The sequence below is a fragment of the Anabrus simplex genome, chromosome 3, assembly GCF_040414725.1.
Source record: "Anabrus simplex isolate iqAnaSimp1 chromosome 3, ASM4041472v1, whole genome shotgun sequence".
NCBI classification, from domain to species: domain Eukaryota; kingdom Metazoa; phylum Arthropoda; class Insecta; order Orthoptera; family Tettigoniidae; genus Anabrus; species Anabrus simplex.
The window spans coordinates 469588020-469606816 of NC_090267.1; positions in this window are offsets into that span (position 1 = coordinate 469588020).

Genomic DNA, 18797 nt, shown 5'->3' on the forward strand with positions numbered 1-18797 from the left:
TAATGATGAGATCAACGGTTCGGTTCTAACTTAGGCCCCTTGGCATTACCTCTGTTTCAGCTCGTAATGAAGCAAGTCTTCGTAACATGATCAGGTCTAGCTATGGTAGAGATTATAACGTACCGTGCAGGTTCGAATCATTACATTTGGGGCTTAAATGCAAAATGTTAAATATTTCGAAAACGGACAAAATTTTCCTACCTGATACCTAGGTTCGCAGTATCAAAATATGATAGCATAAGAAAAGCATACTCTAATGATGAGATCGACGGTTCGATTCGTACTTAGGCCCTTTGGCATTGGCAGCTATCTATTTCTACAAGATGGCGGCTATACATTGCTTCTTATGAGACAGCTTAAGAGCGCTTGCACAAGATGACTGCTGCTCTTATGAGACGCCCTAGGGGTGCTTGCGGGAGGTAGCAGCGACAAAACGATGACTATACACAGCTGCTTATGATACGGCCTAGAGGTGCTTACACAAGATGGTGGCTGCTCTGTTGAAGAAAGCTAGCTTTGCATCGTGCAGGTATTTTTACAGCACTAAACCTCATACCTTTGAAATGTGGTGGCAGGTAATTTGAAAAATTCGACATGCTTTTTCATAAGCTGTTAAGGCCTCCTCTTATGTCAAGGCATAGCTCTATCGAACAAGTTTAAACCTGCATCGGAATAGCTAGAGTAAGCACGTGCTGCAGTGATGACGTCATTAAGCATGTTTAGACTTGCAAATCACAGAAGAAACGTAACAAGGCTGGAATCGAAAACTGCACTCTATGCCGTTAACTTTATCATGTGATCGGAACATTGATTGAAGTGTTTAGAACACCAAATAAGTAGAACCGAACACTGTACTCGATACAACATGTGTTTAGAACATGTCAGGGGATACCTTTGTTCTAAGAAGATTAGTTTAGAGCACATTCCTTGTAGGGCTAATAGGCTAAGGGGCTAATGGGCAAAAGGGCTAATGGGCGAAAAGGCTAAAGGCCTAAAGGTCTAATGGGCTAAAGGGCTAAAAGAGCAACAACCTCATCGATCGCTATCAGCAAGAACGCTTGTACTTTGTTAAGTGTAGAAAATTAATCTTTATTTGTAAATGGTTTCATGTTCAGAACAAGGAATGGAACCCAGGGGTTACGTCTTACCTAATAAAATCCCCGAGGTGCGGTGAGTTACGTTTTTCGAACTAGTGTTTGGAACACTGAACTTTTCAAGATGATAGCAGAGAGTTTAGCAATGTTCTGTTGTTGGATTATAAATTCCGCGCTACAACATGCATAAGGTGGCAGCCTTGAAGTTTACTGCCGTAAAGATGACAAGAGTGAGGTTAACAATGTTCCGTTGTTGGATTTTAAATTCCGCGCTATAACATGCATAAGGTGGCAGCCTTGAGGTTTACCGCCGTAAAGATGGCAGCAGTGAGGTTAGCGACGCTCTATTGTCCTTCGAAGTGAGGTTAGGGTTCGTCAAGAAGACAGCTGTCAAAAAAGCACGTGGCTATGTTTACCAAACAAGAGCACGTGGTCGTGACGTCACGGTCACGTAATCAATCCTTAGTTCGACGTCGTTAAGAGCAGCATTAGGATTAGCTATGCTTAAAAGTCTTGGGAACAGAGCAGCAGTATGAATTGCCATGTTTCAAAGGGTGTACACATCACCTATCGATTTTACATGCATCGACCATCGTACTAAACTTCATCCGCTAGATAGTGCTGCTATCTTAGCATAACCTATACCCATAAAATTAAAGTACAATGAATAGCCATGTTTCAAAGCGTGTAAACATCACCTATCGATTTTACATGCATCGACCATCGAACTAAACTTCATCCGCTAGATCGTGCTGCTATCTTAGCATAACCTATACCCATAAAATTAAAGTACAATGAATAGCCATGTTTCAAAGCGTGTACACATTACCTATCGTTTTTGCATGCATCGACTCTCGTACTAAACTTCTTCCGCTAGATTGTGCTGCTATCTTAGCATAACCTATACGCGTGACCTTAAAGTACAATCAATAGCCATGTTTCAAAGCGTGTACACATTACCTATCGACTTTGCATGCAACAAATATCGTACTAAACTTCTTCCGCTAGGTTGTGCTGCTATCTTAGCACAACTTATACACATGAACTTAAAGTACAAAGAATAGCCATGTTTCAAAGCGTGTACGCATTACTTATTGATTTTGCATTCATCGAATCTCGTACTAAATTTATTCCGCTAGATTGTGCTGCTATCTTAGCATGACCTATACAAATGAACTTAAAGTACAATGAATAGTCATGTTTCAAAGCGTGTACTCATCAACTATCGAATTTGCATGTATCGACTCTCGTACTAAACTTCTGCAGGTAGATTGTGCTGCTATCTTAGCATAACTAAGACGCATGAACTTAAAGTACAAAGAATAGCTATGTCTCAAAACGTGTACACATTACCTATCGATTTTGCAAGCATCGACTCTCGTACTAAATTCTTCCGCTAGATTGTGCTGCTATATTAGCATAACCTATACGCATGACCTTAAGGTACAAAGAATAGCCATGTTTCAAAGCGTGTAGACATTACCTATCGACTTTGCATGCAACAAATATCGTACTAAACTTCTTCCGCTAGGTTGTGCTGCTTTCTTAGCATAACTTATACACATGAACTTAAAGTACAAGGAATAGCCATGTTTCAAAGCGTGTACACATTACTTATTGATTTTACATTCATCGAATCTCGCACTGAACTTCTTCCGCTAGATTGTGCTGGTATCTTAGCATAACTTATACACATGAACTTAAAAGTACAAAGAATAGCCATGTTTCAAAGCATGTACACATTACCTAACGATTTTGCATGCATTGACTCTCGTACTAAACACCTTCCGCTAGATTGTGCTGCTATCATAGCATAACCTATACGCATGACCTTAAAGTAAAAAGAATAGCCATGTTTCAAAGTGTGTACACATCACCTATCGGTTTTGCATGCAACAAATATCGTACTAAACTTCTTCCGCTAGATTGTGCTGCTATCTTAGCATAACTTATACACATGAACTTAAAGTACGAAGAGTAGCCATGTGTCAAAGTGTGTACACAGTACTTATTGATTTTGCATGCATCAAATATCGTACTAAATTTCTTCCGCTAGATTGTGCTGCTATCTTAGCATAACCTATACCCATGAACTTAAAGTACAATGAATAGTCATGTTTCAAAGCGTGTACGCATCAACTATCGATTTTGCATGTATCGACTCTCGTACAAAACTTCTTCAGGTAGATTGTGCTGCTATCTCAGCATAACTGAGACGCATGAACTTAAAGTACAAATAATAGCTATGTTTCAAAGCGTGTACACATCACCTATCGATTTTGCATGCATCGACTCTCGTACTAAACTTCTTACGCTAGACTGTGCTGCTATCTTAGCCTAACCTATACCCATGAACTTAAAGTACGAAGAATAACCATGCCTTAAAGCGTGTACACGTCACCTATCGATTTTGCATGCATCAAATATCGTACTAAATTTTCTAGCGCTAGATTGTGCTGCTATCTTAGCATAACCTGTACGCATGAACTTAGAGTACAAAGAATAGCCTTGTTTCAAAGCGAGTACACATTACCTAATGTTTTTGCATGAAACGACTATCATACTAAACTTTTTCCACTAGATTGTGCTAAAATCATGTAAGTCTGCTGCTATCTTAGCATAACCTATCGATTTTACATGCATCGACTATCGTACTGGACGTCTTCCGCTAGAGCATGTAGAAATCGCTTTTGCGTATCCCTAACCCATGTGCACGAACTTAAAGCGCAAAGAAGAGCTATGTTCTAAAGCGTGTACACATCACCTATCGATAATGTATGTATCGAATATCGTACTAAACTTCTCCTGCCAGATCGTACGAATATCGCTTGTGTGTGTGCACGAACGTAAAGCATAAAGAATAGCAATGTATAAAAATCTTGTAAACAAAGCAGCAGCATTACGTATAGTCAAGTTTAACTGCGTGCACACATCATGTATCCATGATGCACACAGTACTAAACTTATTCCATTAGAATGTACAAAGTTCGTATGTGTTTGTGCTGCTATCTTAGCATAGCCTATGTGCATGAACTTAAAGCATAAAGAATAGTTATGTGTAAAAAATCTTGTGAACATAGCAGAATGTTTACTACGTAGGTGTAGACATTGAACTTTGCATGCTGAGGCAGCATACTACGTGACCGTGAAGTCACGACCACGTGCTCTTGTTTGGTAAACATAGCCACGTGCTTTTTTGACAGCTGTCTTCTTGACGAACCCTAACCTCACTTTGAAGGACAATAGAGCGTCGCTAACCTCACTGCTGCCATCTTTACGGCGGTAAACCTCAAGGCTGCCACCTTATGCATGTTATAGCGCGGAATTTAAAATCCAAGAACGGAACATTGTTAACCTCACTCTTGTCATCTTTACGGCAGTAAACCTCAAGGCTGCCACCTTATGCATGTTGTAGCGCGGAATATATAATCCAACAACAGAGCATTGCTAAACTCTCTGCTATCATCTTGAAAAGTTCAGTGTTCCAAACACTAATTCGAAAAACGTAACTCATCGCACCTCGGGGATTTTATTAGGTAAGACGTAACCCCTAGGTTCCATGCCTTGTTCTGAACATGAAACCATTTACAAATAAAGATTAATTTTCTACACTTAACAAAGTACAAGCGTTCTTGCTGATAGCGATCGATGAGGTTGTTGCTCCTTTAGCCCTTTAGCCCTTTATCCCTTTAGACCTTTAGCCCTTTAGCACATTAGCCCTTTAGCCCTTTTGCAAATTAGCCCTTTTACCATTAGCCCCTTAGCCTATTAGCCCTACAAGGAATGTGCGGTAAACTAATCTTCTTAGAACAAAGGTATCCCCTGACATGTTCTAAACACATGTTGTATCGAGTACAGTGTTCGGTTCTACTTATTTAGTGTTCTAAACACTTCAATCAATGTTCCGATCACATGATAAAGTTAACGGCATAGAGTGCAGTTTTCGATTCCAGCCTTGTTACGTTTCTTCTGTGATTTGCAAGTCTAAACATGCTTAATGACGTCATCACTGCAGCACGTGCTTACTCTAGCTATTCCGATGCAGGTTTAAACTTGTTCGATAGAGCTATGCCTTGACATAGGAGGAGGCCTTAACAGCTTATGAAAAAGCACGTCGAATTTTTCAAATTACCCGCCACCACATTTCAAAGGTATGAGGTTTAGTGCTGTAAAAATTACCTGCACGATGCAAAGCTAGCTTTCTTCATCAGAGCAGCCACCATCTTTTGTAAGCACCTCTAGGCCGTATCATAAGCAGCTGTGTATAGTCATCGTCTTGTCGCTGCTACCTCCCGCAAGCACCCCTAGGGCGTCTCATAAGAGCAGCAGTCATCTTTTGCAAGCGCCCTTAAGCTGTCTCATAAGAAGCTATGTATAGCCGCCATCTTGTAGAAATAGATAGCTGCCAATGCCAAAAGGCCTAAGTAGGAATCGAACCGTCGATCTCATCATTAGACTATGTTTTTCTAATGCTATCATGTTCCTGATACTGCAAACCTAGGTATCAGGTAGAAAAATTTTGTGCGTTTTCGAGATATTTAACATTTTGCATTTAAGCCCCAAATGTAATGATTCGAACCTGCACGGTACGTTATAATCTCTACCATAGCTAGACCTGATCATGTTACGAAGACTTGCTTCATTACGAGCTGAAACAGAGCTAATGCCAAAGGGCCTAAGTTAGAACCGAACCGTTGATCTCATCATTAGACTATGGTTTTCTTGTTCCCCATACTGCGAACCGAGGTATTGGGTAGAAAAATTTTGCCCGTTTTGCTCTACGATGTACCGTTTTCGAGATATTTAACATTATGCATTTAAGCCCAAATTTAATTAATCGAACTAGCACAACACGTTAGCCTCTAAGCTAGCTTTCTTCATAAGAGCAGCAGCCATCTTGCGCAAGCACCCTTAAGGAGTCTCATAAGGAGTCGTGTATAGCCGCCAACTTGCGTCCAACATCTTGCGCAAGCTCCCTTAGGGATATCTAGTGATCTTGTGCAAGGACCCTTAAGCCGCCTCATAAGAGCAACCGCCATCTTGCGCAAGCATCTCTAGGGTGTTTCATAAGGAGCCTTGTATAAACGCCATCTTGCGCTAGCATCCCAAGGGCATCTCATCAGAACCTATGTATAGCGGCCATCTTGCATAAGCACCTTTCAGGAGTCATGTATAGCCACCATCTTGTGCAATTAGCGTCGAGAGATGGCTGATGTAGAATTTTTCTTTTTAAATTATCCGCCACCATATTTCAAAGGTATGTACCTAAAGAGTGTAGCACTGAGCTCTATAGATTAAAGATGGTGGATGACAGCTGACAAAAAGCGCGTGAGTTTGTTTACTAAACAAGAGCACGTGGAATTTTTCAATTTGCCGCCACCACATTTCAAAGGTATCTAGCTAAAGATGGCAGCACGGTGCACTCTTGATTAAAGATGGCGGATGACAGCTAACAGAACTTTTCAAATTGCCCGCTAATACAGAGAGCAGCACGGTGCTCTATTGATTAAAGATGGTGGATGACAGCTGTCAAAAAAAGCACGTGGCTTTGTTTACTAAACAAGAGCACAAAGAATTTTTCAAATTGCCGCCACCACATTTCAAAGGTATCTAGCTAAAGATGTCAGCACGGTGCTCTCTTGATTAAAGATGGCGGATGACAGCTAACAGAACTTTTCAAATTGCCCGCTACTACATAGAGGACAGCACCGTGCTCTGTAGATTAAAGATGGTGGATGACAGCTGACGGAATTGCCCGCATGATAGCAGCACAGTGCTCTATTGATTAAAGATGGTGGATGACAGCTGTCAAAAAAGCACGTGGCTTTGTTTCCAAACAAGAGCACATAGAATTTATCAAATTACCGTCACCACATTTCAAAGGTAACTAGCTAAAGAGCACAGCACTGAGGTTTGTGATGCAAGATGGCGGATGACAGCTGTCAGAAAAAAGCACGTGAGTTTGTAAAGCACGTGGAATTTGCCACCGCCACAAAGAGGGCAGCACGGTGCCCTCTTGATTAAAGATAGCTGCTGTCACGTGGAATTGCCTGCCACCACAGGTATCTAGCTAAAGAAGGCAGCACGGTGCTCTCTGGATTAAAGATGGCTGCTATCAAAAAGCATTTTTCAAATTATCCGCCACCACATTTCAAAGGTAAGTAGCTAAAGAGGGCAGCACTGTGTTCTATAGGTTAAGGATGGCGGATGACAGCTGTCAAAAAAGCACGTGGATTTGCTTACCTATTGAAATCTCGCGCTAGTAAGGTTAAGTTGGTAGCACTAAGGTTTAGGCCTGTTAAGATGGCAGCACTGCGGATGACAGCTGTGACGTACCACATTTCAAAGGTAAGTAGCTAAAGAGGGCAGCACTGTGCTCTATAGATTAAAGATGGCGGATGTCAGCTGCCAAAAAAGCACATAGCTTTGTTTCCAAACAAGACCACGTTGAATTTGCCGCCACCACATTTCAAAGGTATCTAGCTAAAGAGGGCAGCACTGTGCTCTGTTGATTAAAGATGGCGGATGACGGCTGTCAAAAAAGCGCGTGAGATTGTGCACTCACGTGCTTTTTTCTGACAGCTGTCATCCGCCATCTTGTATCACAAACCTCAGTGCTGCATTCTTCAGCTAGATACGTTTGTAATGTGGTGGCGGCAATTTGAAAAATTCTACATTCTCTTGTTTGGAAACAAACCTATGCGCTTTTTGACAGCTATCATCCGCCATCTTTAATCCAGAGAGCACCGTGCTGCCCTCTTAATCCACTTACCTTTGATATGTGGTGGTGGCAAATTCTACGCGCTCTTGTTTGGAAACAAACCCATGTGCTTTTCTGACAGCTGTCAACCGCCATCCTTAATCCAGAGAGCACCGTGCTGCCCTCTTTGTACCGGTGGCAAATTCCACGTGCTCTTGTTTGGAAACAAACTCACGTGCTTTTTGACAGCTGTCATCCGCCATCTTGCATCACAAACCTCAGTGCAGTACTCTTAAGCTAGATACCTTTGAAATGTGGTGGCGGCAAATTCCACGTGCTCTTGTTTGGAAACAAAGCCACGTGCCATTTTAACTGCTGTCATCCACCATTTTTAATCAATAGAGCACTGTGCTGCTATCATGCGGGTAATTTCGTCAGCTGTTATCCGCCATCTTTAATCCACAGAGCAACGTGCTGCTCTCTGTAGTAGCGGGCAATTTGAAAAGGTCTGTTAGCCGTCATCCGCCATCTTTAAACAGGAGAGCACCGTGCTGCCATCTTTAGCTAGATACCTTTGAAATGTGGTGGCGGCAAATTGAAAAATTCCACGTGCTCTTGTTTAGTAAACAAAGTCACGCGCTTTTTGTCAGCTGTCATCCGCCATCTTACATCGCAAAGCTCAGTGCTACACTCTTTAGGTACATACCTTTGAAATATGGTGGCGGATAATTTAAAAAGAAAAATTCTACAGCAGCCATCTCTCGACGCTAATTGCACAAGATGGTGGCTATACATGACTCCTTAAAGGTGCTTATGCAAGATGGTCGCTATACATAGGTTCTTATGAGACGCCCTTGGGATGCTTGCGCAAGATGGCGGTTATACAAGGCTCCTTATGAGACATCCTAAAGAAGCTTGCGCAAGATGGCGGTTGCTCTTATGAGGCGGCTTAAGGGTCCTTGCACAAGGTGGCTAGAGACGCCCCTAAGGATGCTTGCGCAAGATGGCGGACGCAAGATGGCGGCTATACACGACTCCTTATAAGACGCTTTAAGGGTGATTGCGCAAGATGGCTGCCACTCGGAGCTTAGAGACTAACGTGTCGTGCTAGTTCGATTCATTAAATTTAGGGCTGAAATGAAAAGTGTTAAATATCTCGAAAACGGTGCACCGTAGAGCAAAACGGACAAAATTTTTTCTGCCTAATACGTAGGTTCGCAGTATGAGGAACAAGAAAAACATAGTCTAATGATGCGATCAACGGTTCGATTCCTACTAAAGCCCTTTGGCATTGGCAGCTATCTAATTCTACAAGATGGTGGCTGCTCTTATGAGACACAAGATGGCTTGAGACGTCCTAGGGATGCTTACGCAAGATGGCGGACACAAAATGGTGACTATACATAGCTCCTTATGAGACAGCCTAGGGGCTACTCGCACAAGATGGCGGCTACTCTTATGAAGAAAGCTAGCTTAGAGGCTACTGCGCAAGATAACGGTTGCAGTTATGCATGCGGTGGAGAGCAAATTGAAATTCTATGTGCTTAATCAACAGAGCACCCTGCTGCCCTCTTTAGCTGAAATGTGGTGGTGGATAATTTGAAAAATTCTTTTGACAGGTGTCATCTTTAAACAAGGGCGACTATACATAGGCTGTTAAGACCTTATCATTCTCCTCCTCCTCCTTCTCTACCTCCCCCTCTCCCTCCTCTGCCTCTTATGTCAAGGCATAGCTTTATATCGAACAAGTTTAAACCTACATCGCGAAGGGAAGCGTGTGCAGCGATAACATTATTGTACTTGTTTAGACTTGCGAAACATAAGAAGAGTAGAATCAAACGCTGTACTCGATACAACATGTGATCAGAACATTGATTGATGTGTTCAGAACACAAAATAAGTGATCAAGACTAGAATCGAACACTGTACTCATTACGTCATGTGTTTAGAACATGTCAGGGGATACACTTTTTCTAAGAAGATCAGATTGAAACATAACAAGACTAGAATCGAACACTGTACTCGATGTCGTTAACTTCAACATGTTATTAAAACATTGTTTGGTGTGTCCAGAACACTACATAAATAGAATCGAACGTTGTACTTAATACAACATGTTAGGGGATACCTTTGTTCTAAGAAGATCAGATTGAAACATAACAAGACTAGAATTGAACACTGTACTCAATACAACACGTCAGGGGATAACTTTGTTCTAAGAAGATCAATTTGAAACATAACAAGACTAGAATCGAACACTGCACTCGATGTCTTTAATATTAACATGTGATTCAGAACATTGATTGATGTGTTCAGATCACTAAACAACTAGAATCGAACATTGTTCTCGATGTTGTTAACTTCAACATGTGATTAAAACATTGTCTGATGTGTTCAGATCACTATACAACTAGAATTGAACACTGAACTCAATACAACACGTCAGGGGATAACTTTGTTCTAATAAGATCAAATTGAAACATAACAAGACTAGAATCGAACACTGCACACGATACAACATGTGATCAGAACATTGATTGATGTGTTCAGATCACTAAACAAGTAGAACCGAACACTGTACTCGATACAACATGTCAGGTGATACCTTTGTTCTAAGAAAATTAGATTGAAACATAACAAGACTAGAATCGAACACTACACTCGATGTCGTTAACCTTAACATGTGTTCCGATACAACATGTTAGGGGATACCTTTGTTCTGAGAACATTAGATTGAAACATAGCAAGACTAGAATCGAACACTGTACTCCATACAATATGTGATTAGAACATTGTTTGATTTGTTCAGAGCAAAAGTACAACTTCAATGATTTACCTAGTGTAAAAATCAAAAACACACACCGTGCACATATCGCATAGCTATCTCGCTTATTAAACGATACGACTTTAATGATTTGCCTAGTATGAAAATCAAAAACACACTATGCACATATCGCATAGCTAACTCGGCAATACTTCAAATGATTTGCTTAGTGCGAAAATAAGAAATCTATACCGCGTAGCTAACTCGTTCACCGCATTGCTAAGACGGTTAGTAATTGCAAATACACTGATATATGTCATGCTAAAATCAAGAAAGCACACTGCGTAGCCAACTCGCTCGGTCACTCGCTTAGTAATTGTAACACGACTAGAACACTGATACACGTTACTCTTTTTTCTCGAAACCCACACACACGGGTAAGAATGTTGCGAGATACTACATACTTACAAGTTTTTTAAAAAAAATAGGGGGGATGAAAGATCATAAATTATATGTACACATGTTGTCTCCTCCAAGTTGTAAGACGAAATAGACGCAGTACTGCGAGTTTCCGCTATAGCTGGCGAACGGAAGTAGCATGATATCTCAGCCAAAAAATACGCGTAATCTTGCATACACGCAAGTCAGACACAATGATGGATACCGCGTTCAAAATCTTAGAAACTTATGCCGTCAGGAAGGGCATCCGGCTAGATCATGTAATTACACGTTATGACGATCGCGCAGGTCCCTCGCCTAGCATTTGCTATTTTTACGGCTTCCGACAGTAGGGGTTCGAACCCGCTATCTCCCGAAGTAGCGAGAATGATTGCGGGTACAAGATGTTGATGGTGATTCGTCTGTCGGATGGAGGCGATAAGCCTTGTGCAGGCTTCTTCGGCAGGAGTAGGCTATGTGCCGGTACCGGGACATTTAGTTATAAAACCCGGTAAAACAGATTTGTCGCGTATAGTGCGATTTAAAATCCTAGTCCTTTAACGTCAGGAAGGGTAACCAGTCGTAAAACTATGGTGTATGATGTAAGAGGCTAGATACTAATAGTTTATGCGTCAAGAAGGGCATGTAGCTATTAAACAATAGTTTGTGGTGTGGGACATAAGATACTGCAATTTAAAATCTTGTTTCTCTCATCAAAAATAATTCTTGTGATTTAAAATCTTAGTTCTCGCGTTAGGATTGGTATCTAGCAGTAAAAGAGATTCTCACGAGTTAAAATCTTAGGAGGGTAAATAGCCGTAAAATTATGATGTATGATGTAAGAGGCTAGATACTGTAATTTAAAATCTTATTTCTTGCATCACGAAGGGTAACTAGTCTTAAAACAAATTCTTGCGATTTAAAATCTTAGTTTTGCGTCAGGAAGGGCATCCGGCCGTAAAACAATAGTTCGTGATACAGCGATTTAAAATCTTAGTTCCTGCACCAAGAGGAGCATCTAGCTGTAAAACCCCGATTATCGTGTTAGAAAGGGCAACTAGTTGTAAAACAGATTCTTATTCCCAGTTCTTTGACGTCAGGAAGGGCAACCGGTCGAAAACAATAGAGTATGATGTAATAGGCTAGATACTGCTAGTTTTGTGTTAGGAAGGCCAACCAGTCGTAAAACAGTAGTTCGTGAAGTGTAACACTAGATACTGCGATTTAAAATCCAAGAAGTGCATCTAGCTGTAAAACCCCGATTCTCGTGTTAAAAAGAGCATCTAGTTGTAAAACAGATCCTTAATCCCAGTTCTTTGACGTCAGGAAGGGCAACCGACCGTAAAACAATAGTGTATGATGTAAGAGGCTAGATACTGCTAGTTTTGTGTCAGGAAAGGCAATCAGTCGTAAAACAATAGTTCGTGACGTGTAACGCTAGATACTGCTAGAAGAGCATCTAGCTGTAAAACCCCGATACTCGTGTTAAAAAGAGCATCTAGTTGTAAGACAGATTCTTAATCCCAGTTCTTTGACGTCAGGAAGGGTAACCGGCCGTAAAACAATAGTGTATGATGTAAGAGGCTAGATACTGTTATTTAAAATCATAGAAGGGCATCCAGTTGTAAAACAGTTTCTTGTGATTTAAATCTCGCGTCAGGAAGGGCAAGCGGCCGTAAAACAGATTCTTGCAATTTAGAATCTCATGTTAGGAAGGGGCACTCGGCTGTAAAACATATTTTTAATCCCGGCCCTGTTACGTTAAGAACCACATCTAGCTGTAAAAAGGAGCTCCAAACATTTACAGTGTTAAGCTTTAGTAGCAGGCTATGTGCTCACACCGGGTTACATTTTTTGTTCCACTGCTTTTTTGTTCCACAGTCTTTGAAGTTGTATCGGCGCAGTCAGTCAGAGCGACGTGAGGAATGCATGCGTTGACTGAAATTGCACACTCGGCTTCCGGCCGTACTAACCTTGAACGAAGACACTGCGTGCTGATAAGCCACTTGTAACTCACGGAACGTTTTCTTAGCCGTGTAGCATTTAGCTGGTGTAAGTTCCTAACAAAAAATATTATGATTGTACGGAGAGGTTAAAACCCAGTACTAGCACATAGCCTACCCCTATCGAAAGAGCCTGCACGGCGCCGGCATATAGGCTACTCCTGTTGAAGGAGCCTGTACAAGGTTTAACACCCCCATCAACAGCCCTTACTTAATGCTGGCTTTTTGCACACCCTCGAAACTGCCTAAGAATGTAATATACTACAGTAGGGAGAGGGTAAAACCCGGTGCCAGCACATAGCCTACTCCTACCGAAGAAGACTGCACACAGCTTAACGTCTCCATACGACAGATGAATCACCATCAACACCTTGTACTCACAATCATTTTCGAAGGAGTCTGCACAAGGTTTAACGTCCCCATCACCAGCCCTTACTTAATGCTGGCTTTTTGCACGCCCTCGAAACTACCTAAGAATGTAATATACTACAGTAGGGAGAGGGTAAAACCCGGTGCCAGCACATAGCCTACTCCTACCGAAGAAGCCTGCACACAGCTTAACGCCTCCATCCGACAGATGAATCACCATCAACATCTTGTACTCACAATCATTTTCGAAGGAGTCTGCACAAGGTTTAACGCCCCCATCAACAGCCCTTACTTCATGCTGGCTTTTTGCACACCCTCGAAACTGCCTAAGAATGTAATATACTACAGTAGAGAGAGGGTAAAACCCGGTGCCTGTACATAGCCTACTCCTGCCGAAAGAGCCTGCACAAGGCGTATGACCTCCATCCGACAGATGACTCACCATCAACATCTTGTACCCGCAATCAGTTTCGGAGAAGCCTGCACATGGTTTAACGTCCCCATCAACAGCCCTTACTTAATGCTGGCATTTTTGCACACCCTCTGGTTATTCGAAACTGTCTAAGAATGTAATATACAATAGTAGGGAGAGGTTAAAACCCGATGTCGGTACATAGCCTACTCCTGCCGAAAGAGCCTGCACAAGGCGTATTACCTCCATCCGACAGATGAATCACCATCAACATCTTGTACCCGCAATCAGTTTCGGAGAAGCCTGCACAAGGTTTAACGTCCCCATCAACAGCCCTTACTTAATGCTGGCTTTTTGCATGCCCTCGAAACTACCTAAGAATGTAATATACAACAGTAGGGAGAGGGTAAAACCCAGTGCCGGCACATAGCCTACTCCTGCTGAAAGAGATTGCACAAGGCTTATCGCCTCCATCCGACAGATGAATCACCATCAACATCCTGTACCCGCAATCATTCTCGCTACTTCGGGAGATAGCGGGTTCGAACCCCTACTGTCGGAAGCCGTAAAAAAAGCAAATGCTAGGCGAGGGACCTGCGCGATCGTCATAACGTGTAATTACATGATCTAGCCGGATGCCCTTCCTAACGGCATTAGTTGCTAGGATTTGAATCGCGGTATCCATCATTGTGTCTGACTTGCGTGTATGCAAGCTCACGCGTATTTTTGCTGAGATGTCATGCTACTTCCGTTCGCCAGCTATAGCGGAAACTCGCAGTACTGCGTCTATTTCGTCTTACAACTTGGAGGAGACAACATGTGTACATATAATTTATGATCTTTCATCCCCCCTATTTTTTTTAAAAAAAACATGTAAGTATGTAGTATCTCGCAACATTCTTATCCGTGTGTGTGTGTTTCGAGAAAAAAAGAGTAACGTGTATCAGTGTTCTAGTCGTGTTACAATTACAAAGCGAGTGACCGAGCGAGTTGGCTACGCAGTGTGCTTTCTTGATTTTAGCATTACATATATCAGTGTATTTGCAATTACTAAGCGTCTTAGCAATGCGGTGAACGAGTTAGCTACGCGGTATAGATTTCTTATTTTCGCACTAAGCAAATCATTTGAAGTGTTGCCGAGTTAGCTATGCGATATGTGCATAGTGTGTTTTTGATTTTCGTACTAAGCAAATCATTAAAGTCGTATCGTTTACTAAGCGAGATAGCTATGCGATATGTGCACGGTGTGTGTTTTTGTTTTTTACACTAGGCAAATCATTGTAGTTGTACTTTTGCTCTGAACACATCAAACAATGTTCTAATCACATGTTGTATCGAGTTCAGTGTTCGACTCTAGTCTTGTTAGGTTTCAATCTAATGTTCTCAGAACAAAGGTATCCCCTAACATGTTGTATCGGAACACATGTTAAGGTTAACGACATCGAGTGTAGTGTTCGATTCTAGTCTTGTTATGTTTCAATCTAATTTTCTTAGAACAAAGGTATCACCTGACATGTTGTATCGAGTACAGTGTTCGGTTCTACTTGTTTAGTGATCTGAACACATCAATCAATGTTCTGATCACATGTTGTATCGTGTGCAGTGTTCGATTCTAGTCTTGTTATGTTTCAATTTGATCTTATTAGAACAAAGTTATCCCCTGACGTGTTGTATTGAGTTCAGTGTTCAATTCTAGTTGTTTAGTGATCTGAACACATCAGACAATGTTTTAATCACATGTTGAAGTTAACAACATAGAGAACAATGTTCGATTCTAGTTGTTTAGTGATCTGAACACATCAATCAATGTTCTGAATCACATGTTAATATTAACGACATCGAGTGCAGTGTCGATTCTAGTCTTGTTATGTTTCAATTTGATCTTCTTAGAACAAAGTTATCCCCTGACGTGTTGTGTTGCGTACAGTGTTCAAATCTAGTCTTGTTATGTTTCAATCTGATCTTCTTAGAACAAAGGTATCCCCTAACATGTTGTATTAAGTACAACGTTCGATTCTACTTATGTAGTGTTCTGGACACACCAAACAATGTTTTAATCACATGTTGAAGTTAACGACATCGAGTACAGTGTTCGATCCTAGTCTTGTTATGTTTCAATCTGATCTTCTTAGAACAAGGGTATCCCCTGACATGTTCTAAACATATGATGTATTGAGTACAGTGTTCGATTCTAGTCTTGATCACTTATTTTGTGTTCTGAACACATCAATCAATGTTCTGATCACATGTTGTATCGAGTACAGCGTTTGATTCTACTCTTCTTATGTTTCGCAAGTCTAAACAAGTACAATAATGTTATCGCTGCACACGCTTCCCTTCGCGATGTAGGTTTAAACTTGTTCGATATAAAGCTATGCCTTGACATAAGAGGCGGAGGAGGGAGAGGAGGAGGTAGAGAAGGAGGAGGAGGAGAATGATAAGGTCTTACCAGCCTATGTATAGTCGCCATTGTTTAAAGATGACACCTTTCAAAAGAATTTTTCAAATTATCCACCTCCTCATTTCAGCTAAAGAGGGCAGCAGGGTGCTCTGTTGATTAAGCACATAGAATTTCAATTTGCTCTCCACCGCATTCATAACTGCAACCGTTATCTTGCGCAGTAGCCTCTAAGCTAGCTTTCTTCATAAGAGTAGCCGCCATCTTGTGCGAGTAGCCCCTAGGCTGTCTCATAAGGAGCTATGTATAGTCACCATTTTGTGTCCGCCATCTTGCGTAAGCATCCCTAGGACGTCTCAAGCCATCTTGTGTCTCATAAGAGCAGCCACCATCTTGTAGAATTAGATAGCTGCCAATGCCAAAGGGCTTTAGTAGGAATCGAACCGTTGATCGCATCATTAGACTATGTTTTTCTTGTTCCTCATACTGCGAACCTACGTATTAGGCAGAAAAATTTTGTCCGTTTTGATCTACGGTGCACTGTTTTCGAGATATTTAAACATTTTGCATTGAAGCCCTAAATTTAATGAATCGAACTAGCACGACACGTTAGTCTCTAAGCTCCGAGCGGCAGCCATCTTGCGCAATCATTCTTAAAGCGTCTCATAAAGAGTCGTGTATAGCAGCCATCTTGCGTCCGCCATCTTGCGCAAGCATCCTTAGGGGCGTCTCTAGCTACCTTGTGCAAGGACCCTTAAGCCGCCTCATAAGAGCAACCGCCATCTTGCGCAAGCTTCTTTAGGGTGTCTCATAAGGAGCCTTGTATAACCGCCATCTTGCGCAAGCATCCCAAGGGAGTCTCATAAGAACCTATGTATAGCGACCATCTTGCATAAGCACCTTTCAGGAGTCATGTATAGCCACCATCTTGTGCAATTAGCGTCGAGAGATGGCTGCTGTAGAATTTTTCTTTTTAAATTATCCGCCACCATATTTCAAAGGTATGTACCTAAAGAGTGTAGCACTGAGGTTTGCGATGTAAGATGGCGGATGACAGCTGACAAAAAGCGCGTGAGTTTGTTTACTAAACAAGAGCACGTGGAATTTTTCAATTTGCCGCCACCACATTTCAAAGGTATCTAGCTAAAGATGGCAGCACGGTGCTCTCTTGATTAAAGATGGCGGATGACAGCTAACAGAACTTTTCAAATTGCCCGCTACTACAGAGAGCAGCACGGTGCTCTGTAGATTAAAGATGGCGGATAACAGCTGACGAAATTACTCGCATGATAGCAGCACAGTGCTCTATTGATTAAAGATGGCGGATGACAGCAGTCAAAAAAGCACGTGGCTTTGTTTCCAAACAAGAGCACGTGGAATTTTCCGCCACCACGCTTCAAAGGTATCTAGCTAAAGAGTACTGCACTGAGGTTTGTGATGCAAGATGGCGGATGACACCTGTCAAAAAGCACGTGAGTTTGTTTCCATACAAGAGCACGTGGAATTTGCCACCGGTACAAAGAGGGCAGCACGGTGCTCTCTGGATTAAAGATGGCGGTTGACAGCTGTCAGAAAAGCACATGGGTTTGTTTCCAAACAAGAGCGCGTAGAATTTGCCACCACCACATTTCAAAGGTAAGTAGCTAAAGAGGGTAGCACGGTGCTCTCTGGATTAAAGATGGCGGATGATAGCTGTCAAAAAAGCGCATAGGTTTGTTTCCAAACAAGAGAATGTAGAATTTTTCAAATTGCCGCCACCACATTACAAAAGTGCCTAGCTAAAGAGTGCAGCACTGAGGTTTGTGATGCAAGATGGCGGATGACAGCTGTCAGAAGAAAGCACGTGAGTTTGTTTCCAAACAAGAGTACGTGGAATTTGCCGCCACCACAAAGAGGGCAGCACTGTGCTCAAAGATGGCTGCTGTCACGTGGAATTGTCTGCCACCACATTTCAAAGGTATCTAGCTAAAGAGGGCAGCACGGTGCTCAAAGATGGCTGCTGTCAAAAAACATTTTTCAAATTATCCGCCACCATATTTCAAAGGTAAGTTGCTAAAGAGGGCAGCACTGTGCTCTATAGGTTGAAGATGGCGGATGACGGCTGTCAGGAAAGCACGTGGTTTTGTTTACCGATTCAAATCTCGCGCTAGTTAGGTTAAGTTGGTACCACTAAGGTTTAGACCGGCCAAGATGGCAGCACTGCCGATGACAGGTGACGAATTTGCAGCTACTGCGATAAAGAGGGCAGCACGGTGCTCTGTAGTTTAAAGATGGTGGATGACAGCTGTCAAAAAGCCCGTAGATTTGTTTACCGGTTCAAATCTCGCGCTAGTGACGTTAAGTTGGTAGCATTAAGGTTTAGGCCTGTCAAGATGGCAGCACTGAGGTTAGCGATGCGTTGTTTTCTGTCAAAAACCACGTGGCTGTCAAAAACACGTGGATTTGTTTACCTATTCAAATCTCGCGCTACTCAGGTTAAGTTGGCACCACTGAGGTTTAGGCCCGTCAAGATGGCAGCAGTGAGGTTAGCGATGCGTTGTTGTCCATGACAGCTGTCAAAAAGCACGTGGCTTTCTTTACCAATTCAAATTTCCCGCCGGAGGCGGAGGAGGCCTCTGG